Raw genomic sequence first — 8,962 nt, 5'->3', positions numbered from 1 at the left:
GAGGCATGGCTAAACATGGGGCACCCTTTCACCCCCAGACTGGATCTAGTGGGATGCATAGCAGTGCTAGACTCGAGATTGTTCATTCATTCCGAGCGGAGTGTGGTGTACCGGAAGTGTTCTTGTCTGGGGTCATTGGGGCCCCCTCCTCACTGCCTGCACCCAGCACAGGAGCTGATGCAATACTGGCACAGGAATAAATATATCACATTGTATGACAGTGTGAACACAGGGCGGGCAGGCTATGCATGGCTGTGACTACTATTTATTATTGGGGATGTGTTGGCTGGTCATATGACACAGTATGGCTACATTCAATGCCAGTGTTTATCTGTGGGATGGAAGAGTGAGCAGAAAACAGTGACCTATGAAATGTTAGTGACGATATTTCACAGCTGCGACATCCTTGGTATAAAACAAATGTGTTGGTAATAAGAGTCCCCAGGCCAGATGAGGAGAAGGCTGGCTGCAGCTCTGGAAGCTTGTACCCCTTCATGACCAGGACATTTGTTTCCTATTCAGTACTGTGCTACTGTAACTGGCAATTGCACGGTCATGCAACGCTGGACCCAAATTACATTTCTATAATTTTTTTACACAAATAGAGCTTTCTTTTGGTGGTATTTGAACACCACTGCGGTTTTGTTATAAAACATATCCAATAAAAAACTATCACATTTCTTCATAAATTTATACCTACAAAGGCTACATGCCTTTGGTAAAAAAAATAAATAAAATTCCAATAAGTGTATATTAATTGGTTTGTGTGAAAGTGATAGCGTCTATAAACAATGGGATATATACAGGTGTACCTCGGTTTACGAATTTAATGCGTTCTCCGGGACGTTTTGTATTGCGAAAGATTCATAAACTGAAACGCGGTTTCCCATAGAAATGCATTGAAAACCAATTAATCCGTTCTGGAGGTCAGAAAAAAAGTAAAAAAAAAAGTCGCTGTCATTATAATGCAGGCCATAGACGGGTTGCAAATCGGCCGATTTTGCGACTGAAAACAAAATCGGCCGATTTTCACACCATTAGTAGGTTAATTGGTCGGCCATTTTTCGGGGGTTTTGGCACTTTTTTTTATCGGTAAAATTGGAAAAAAATCAGGCAATTTTTCAGATCGGCCGATTTTCCCGGCAATGATGGGCAAATCGGCCGATCGTTTTACCGATAAAAAATCTGCGCATGAGCCGTGACTTGCAAGAAGAATTCCAGTCCGCTATTATATTTGACATGAAAAAGTATTGCGGTTGCAACAATGTATCTATTTGTATCCAAATAAAAACATCTGTATCCGAAATGGATACATTGTTGCAACCGCAATACTTTTTCATGTCAAATATAGTAGCGGAGCTCTCTGCAAGGGAAAGAAGTAAATAAAAGCCGGCTGTAGATGGGACGAAAATCGGACGATTTTTTTTACCGTTGGTGGTAACGTCGGCCTATTGAACGACCACTTTTTCATTTTTTTTTTAAAAAACAGCCGGTTTTCGACCTGTCTATGGCCTGCATAAGTCTTTGCCGGTATTTAAACGTAATTACCAACTTTTTTTTTCTTCACTATAGCTGGCCCTACACGAGTCGAATTCCGAAAGAACTTTTGAAAATCGTCTCTAAGAATTTTCGTTTGAAATTCACACCATTAGTGGGTCACAGAAACGGCCGATTTTCGTGTGACCATCGAATTTGAGTGATCGGCATGTTGGAAATTTTTTTGAAAAACTTATGAATTTCAAATCAATGATGGGAGAATCGTGGCAAGAAATAAAAAGCTGTGACATGGAAAGAAAAGAAAATTCTTGGCCATGAAAATTCTTTTCTGTAGCAACATGAGGAGAAATTGAAGGCTTGGCTGGTTGAATTTTGAAATCAATGGTGGCACCATTGGATTACAAAATACACAAAATTTCCGATTTTGTAAAGAAAATTAGTTTGACATTCAACCCATTTATGGCCTGCATTTAGCTCAGAGAATCAGCTGTCACTTTCCCCCCAGCTAAAATAAACAAAGTTTCCTTTTAGTTTTTTTCCAGAGATAAAAGAAACAAAGTTTCCTTTAACTCCGGGAAAGTGACAGCTCATTCTGTGAGTTATAATGAAGAAAAAAAAAAGCTGGCAATTGCATTTAAAAATCGTCACTGACACACACTTTGTATTGTGAAAAAAATTTGAAATATATTCGTAAACCGAGGCAATATTTTCAATGGATTTTCATTCGTAAACCAAAAATTACGTTAACCGAGGCGTTCGTAAACCGAGGTACACCTGTATTTGAAAATTGATCATTCCTGATGTACTGACAGCCTCATTGCTTGAGGCCCCAAAACATCAGGACAGTACAATTACCACCCAACTTACCCCTTTGAAACATTCTGAAGTATTTAGTAAGAGGCATGGAGAGTTTTCTTTGAACTTGTAATTTTTTGTCACAATTGTTTGGAAAACAACATTAACCACTTGCCCTCCTAAGGATTTACCCCCTTCCTGACCAGACCATTTTTTGCGTTAAAGCGCTGATTTACTTTAACTGACAATTGTGTGGTCATTCAATGCTGCACCCAAATGAAATTTTGCGTCCTTTTTTTTTCACGAATAAAGCTCTCTTTCGGTGGTATTTGATCACCTGTGCGGTTTTTATTTTTTGGGCTATAAAAAAAAGCCGACAATTTAGAAAAAATTTAAAAAATCAAATTTTGTCATAAATTTAGGCCAAAATGTATTCTGCTACATGTCTTTGCTGAAAAAAATCCCAATATATGTAAATTAATTGGTTTATGTGAAAGTTATAGCATTTACAAAATAGTGGGACTGCGGCGGACATTCTGACACTGAGGGGAACTGACTTGGTGTCACTGACATCCCCACTGACACTAATACAGTGATCAGTGCTAATAAAAAGCACTGACACTGCACTAATGGCACTGGGCAGGAAGGGGTTACCAGATGGGGCAATCAAAGGGTTAACTGTGTGCTGCTTTGTATGGATGTACAGCCATGCAAAGCAGTCTGCAGGAGCTGACGGGAGAGAACTGTATTGTTTACAAACAGTTCTATCCCCCCCCCTTCCCCCACTGAATGGTGACAGTATGTTAAAAGGTTATTCAATTTCTAAATTTTTTTTCTTCTTTTTACTATTTTTTTAACATCCTGTCAACAGAGAGGGAGGGGTTGATCATGTTTTTTTTACACTTTTATTGGTTATACAGTTATGATCACTGTATGAGCAATCGTTTAGCTGTCATGAATGGGTTTCCCTTTCAGAAACAGCTTGCTTATGGTGGTGATCTGTGATTAGCTATAGCTAATCATATGGTACAGGTAGCCAGGTACAATGTGATTGCTGTGTGCTAATCACAGATCACAATAGTAAGCAAGCTGTTCATGCATGGAAAGCCAGGTTGTTTACATTGTTATCAGGTGATCGCTATGACCAACCATAACAATCACTTGACACTCAGCAGTGTTTCTAACCTTTAGCAGCATTTTTTTATTGACAAAACATGGAAAATTGACTGACGGAGCACATTTTTTTTACTGCCAACCTGACAAATTACATTAAAAACTAAGCCAATCAATATTTAAACAGTATAAACACAATGGAAACACTGACAAAACCCATAACAAGTAATTTGACTGGTTTCCACTTACAAATGTCAACACAGCATGACAAATTATCAGCCCCTGATATTTACAGACAGTTGTAGAATTCACCGATTTTTACAAACTATAAATTTACTGACGGTTGGCAACCGTGATATCCAGTTACTGGTAACAGTAATCTGCTGTGTCTGGTTTGCACAACAGCCACAGGAGGTGCTGCACTGCATGCTCCTAATCCAGAACAGGCAGAGTCATGCACATATACAGTCTAGGCCCAGACGCCGGGAGGCCGCACATTTAAGTTCAGCTGGCGCCAAGAGGTGAAAGCTCACTAAAACATACAGTTAGGCTTTAAAACCAGGTTTTCCTGTGCCCTGTGCCCCCCTTGGTTCTGTGTTGATGATCATACAGGATGTGAGAGGAAATCTCCCAAACAGCAATAAAAACCTGCCTGAGATCCTTAGGTTAGAGCCATTTAGTAGCTCAGTATTGATTAACCACTTGCCCTCCAGAGGATTTAACCCCCCTCCTGACCAAGCCATTTTTTTGCGCTACGGCGCTTCGTTATTTTAACTGACAATTGCGCGGTCATGCAACGCTACACCCAAATGAAATTTACGTCCTTTTTTCCCCACAAATTGAGCTTTCTTTCAGTGGTATTGGATCGCCTGTGCATTTTTTATTTTTTGCGCTATGAAAAAAAAGACAATTTTGAAAAACAATATTTTCGACTTTTTGCTATTGAACATGTCCAGTGAAAAAAAAATTAAAAATCAAATTTCGTCATAAATTTAGGCCAAAATGTATTCTGCTACATGTCTTTGCTGAAAAAAAAAAACCCAATACATGTAAATTAATTGGTTTACGTGAAAGTTATAGCGTATACAAATGGCAGTATATTTACTGGGATTTTTATTTTTTTTTTAATTTTACTAGTAATGGCGGCAATCAGTGAATTATAGCAGGACTGTGGCGGGCATTCTGACACTGAGGGGAATTTACTTGGTGTCACTGACATCCCAAGTGACACCAATACAGTGATCAGTGCTAGTAAAAAGCACTGACCCTGTACTAATGGCACTGGGCAGAAAGGGGTTAACATGTGGGGCGATCAAAGGGTTAACTGTGTGCTGTTTTACTCTGTGCTGTGTCTGTGTGCTTCACTGTAAGCAAACTGCTTTGGATGGCTGTGCTGTGCACAGTCATCCAAAGCAGTGTGCACAAGCTCACAGGGAGAACTGTATTGTTTACATACAGTTCTTCTCCCCGTCGTAGATGCTCGTGTTTCCCCGGGCGCCGGCAAGTAATCACTGGCCAGGACCTGGTGATTGACAGCAGCGGCCAGCAATGGCGGCGCAGGTAGGGTGTGCGCGCACCCCCTACCCGGAAATGCAAAATCACATATATACGTGATTTAGTGCCCCCGTGCCACCCTGTAGCAGTATATTTGCAATAGGGTGGTCGGGAAGTGGTTAAAGCTGAACTCTGGGATAAGCAAATATTGTATAAAAACACAGTCATATGTATTATGTGTATTTTTACTTGAATCTCTGTGTGCTTTGTGTATTACAGATCTATGCAGTAATCCAGTGTGCAATTTTGTCTCTGTGTGGGAACTGTAATAAAGACCAGTCACTGCTGCTCTCTCTCCCTATGCAGGGTGACTAGTCTTGTCTCCACCCCCTCCTGTAGCTTTCTGCAGTCAGCTAATAGTGGGTGTGGCCTACTGGGTCCCTCCCACAGCTCTGCTCTCGTTACAGATTATGTACAGCACAGTGATGATGTGACCATTTTTAGAAAGTGAAATCTGGGTTTGCAAAGGCATTTGTTGCACACAAATTAATATCCTTTGTAGCTAATGAGGAATATATGCAAAGGGGAGTATTTTTGTCTGGAGTAAAGCTTTAACCCCTTATTTACTGCAGTACGTTTTTCAATGACAGATCAGTGGCCCTTTATTTACCCAGTGTCATTAATGATCCTTATGCTATATTGTAGGGTTCTACCATACCTGCTCATACTGGGTATTTCTGTGTATATGCCTGGTCAACAGCCTGTTTCCACTTTTACGGGCTGTATGTGGAATAGCTGACACAGTGAACATTCATGGATTTCTAGTGGACACATTATGTTGGACATCATCCAAGATTTTTTTTCTTCAGATTGGCCATACCATGTCTCACATTTTTGACGATTCACGATTGACCCGATTGCTCAGGTTTGACTTTAGAGGCTATAGCCCTTCATAGATGATATCTTCTTTCAGGTCCTGACTGGTTTACTACATTGTTTATGCATATTGGTTGGTCTTTTGACTGTAGTCCATCATTATCCACAGGACTATTACATTACCCTGTATTTTATGTGTTGGTAGATGGGATATTAAATCTAGTGGGGTCAGGGGGGCTATAGGGGTGAGTGTCATACCTCAGCTTCCTTCTTTCCTTTCTGGAAGGGGGGTGGTTGGGCAGGTGGGTCTGGGAGGGTCAGTGTAGGAGGAGGACTGGGGTACTTTGGGAGGCATTTTGTTTGTTTTTTGGGAGGATTGTTGAGAGATGGTAGTGGTGTTGGGGGAGATGTTTTTTGGGGGGAGTTGAAGGTGCTATGAACATACAGGGGACACTCTTTGGTACCATCCATAGAGTGTCCATTGTTGGAGGTCCCCCCCATGTCAGGGGGGGGGGGTTACGGTCGGGAGTGATTACCAAGTCCCTGATGCAATGTGTTTTTACTTTGTATGTCTTTCATGAATAAATATGTTTTTGAGGTTAGCCTTTTAGGTGAGTAGCCTATTTTCTTTTTCTTTGTTTTTTTCACGATTTGTTGGGCAGGCTGGCAGCGGATCGGAGCAGCAGGGTAGCACCAGGAAGTCACTGGCTCTATAGTAAAATGAACTCTTATGAACAAAACACAGGTTCACTTAGAGATTTGTAGATTAAAACACCAGAGCGGACCAAAAATAGGCAAGTACAGTTAGGTCCATATATATTTGGACACGGGCACAATTTTCATACTTTTGGCTCTGTATGCCACCAGAATAAATTAAAACAAAACAATCATAATGAATTTGAAGTGCAGACTTTCAGCTTTAATTCAAGGGCTTGAACATAAATATCAAGTACACATTTTAGGAACTGCAACCATTTTTATACACGGTCCCTCCATTTTCAGGAGCTCAAATGTAATTGGACAAATGAATATAATCATAAATAAAATCTTCCTTTTTAATATTTTGTTGAGAATCCTTTACTGGAAATGACTGCCTGAAGTCTGGAACCCATGGACATTACCAAAGACTGGGTTTCCTCCTTTCTGATGCTTTTCCAGGCTCTAACTGCAGCTGTCTTCAGTCTTTCTGCCTTTAATTTTGGCTTCAGCAAGTGAAATGCATGCTCAATTGGGTTGAGATCAGGTGATTGACTCGGCCATTGCAGAATACACCACTTCTTTTCTTTCAAAAGCTCCTGGATTGCTTTTGCAGTGTGTTTTGGATCATTGTCCATCTGTACTATGAAGCACTGTCCAATCAACTTTGCTGCATTTGACTGAATCTGGGCTGACAGTATATCTCTAAACGCTGCAGAATTCATCTGGAGAAGTGCAGCGCTAAACATTAAATATCCTCATAAAGTGTTATGGTGAAAAAATGTGACCACCTGATTACAATAAACCATGTTACAAAGTATTAATGTATTACACAAATGACCATTCAGATGTCAAACAGTATGAAAAAATGTCCGTGGTACTACAAATCACAGCAATACTAATGTGACTGATAAAATAGTGCTCATCATCCAGTGAAGGTATCCGTGGTACTACAAGGTACAGCAATGCCAATATAAGATGTTCAAAACGGTGCTCATAATCCAGTGTGGGAATCCACCACCTCTTATGGATATGCACTCACCAGAATGCTGTACACAAATGAAATTTATGTCCCTTTTTTTCACACAAAATAGAGCTTTCTTTCGGTGGTATTTGATCACCTGTGCGCTTTTTATTTTTCGCGTGCATTACTCACAGCACCATCACATCTTTTATGTCATCCTTCCCACAGACAGACAGCTTGCTCTGCGGCAGAAAAGGCAGGTTGCTTTTGCAGTGTGTTTTGGATCATCGTCCATCTGTACTGTGAAGCACCGTCCAATCAGCTTTGCTGCATTTGGCTGAATCTGGGCTGACAGTATATCTCTAAACACTGCAGAATTCATCCGACTGCTTCTGTCTTCTGTAACATCATCAATAAACACCAATGACCCAGTGGCACTGGAAGCCATGCATGCCCATGCCATCACACTGTCTCCACCATGTTTTACAGATGATGTTGTGTGCCTTGGATCATGAGCTGTTCCAAGCCTTCTCCACACTTTTCTTCTCGTCATTCTGGTACAGATTAATCTTAGTTTCATCCGTCCAAAGAATGCTTTTCCAGAACTGGTCTGGCTTTTTTGGATGTTTTTTGTCAAAGTCTAATCTGGCTTTTCTATTCTTCAGGCTTATGAATGGTTTGCACCTTGTGGTGAACCCTCTGTATTTGCTCTTGTGAAGTCTTCTCTTGATTGTAGACTGACAATGATATGCCCACCTCCTGGAGAGTGTCCTTCACTTGTCTGGATGCTGTGAATGGGTTTTTCTTTACCATAGAGAAAATCCTACAATCATCCACCACTGTTGTCATGGACATCCATGCCTTTTTATGTTGCTGAGCTCACCAGTGTGTCCTTCTTTCCTTAGAATGTACCAAACTGTTGATTTGGCCACTCCAAATGTTGCTGGTATCTCTCTGATGGACGTTTCATTTTTGAAGCCTTACAATGGCCTGTTTCACTTCTCCTTTGAATGCATGATGTAGGTTCGCAGCAATAGATTCCAAATGCAAGTACCACACTTAGAATCAACTCCAGACCTTTTACCTGCTTAATTGATGAAGAAATAACAAAAGGAGTAGCCCACACCTGGCCATGAAACAGCTTTTGAATCAATTGCACTTTAGTCCCTTGAAAAAAAAAATGGCTACTCTTAAGTGCTGTAATTTCTAAACCCTTCCTCCAGTTTGGATGTACATACCCTCAAATTAAACCTGAGAGTGTGCACTTTCAGTTCATTATATTATTACTATAGCTTGAATATGTTTTGGTAAATACCTGAAAAAAACTAAAATTGTGCCTGTGTCCAAATATATATGAACCTAACTGTATTTAGTTTGAAATTCTACTTTAAGGGCCAGTTCACACAATTTCTGTGTTCCAGATGCGTTCCAGTGCATTTTTCCCCTATTTGTTTTCTTCATGTCAGTTAAAGATATGTTCCAGTGCATTTCTGATACACTCAGTTGAAGACATGTTCCAGTGCATTT

Source organism: Staurois parvus, unplaced genomic scaffold, assembly GCF_062004578.1.
Source record: "Staurois parvus isolate SC_StPar_1 unplaced genomic scaffold, SC_StPar_1.0 ptg000029l, whole genome shotgun sequence".
Lineage (NCBI taxonomy): Eukaryota > Metazoa > Chordata > Amphibia > Anura > Ranidae > Staurois > Staurois parvus.
The sequence above is the reverse complement of the archived record's forward strand: the minus strand, read 5'-3'. Positions refer to the sequence as shown.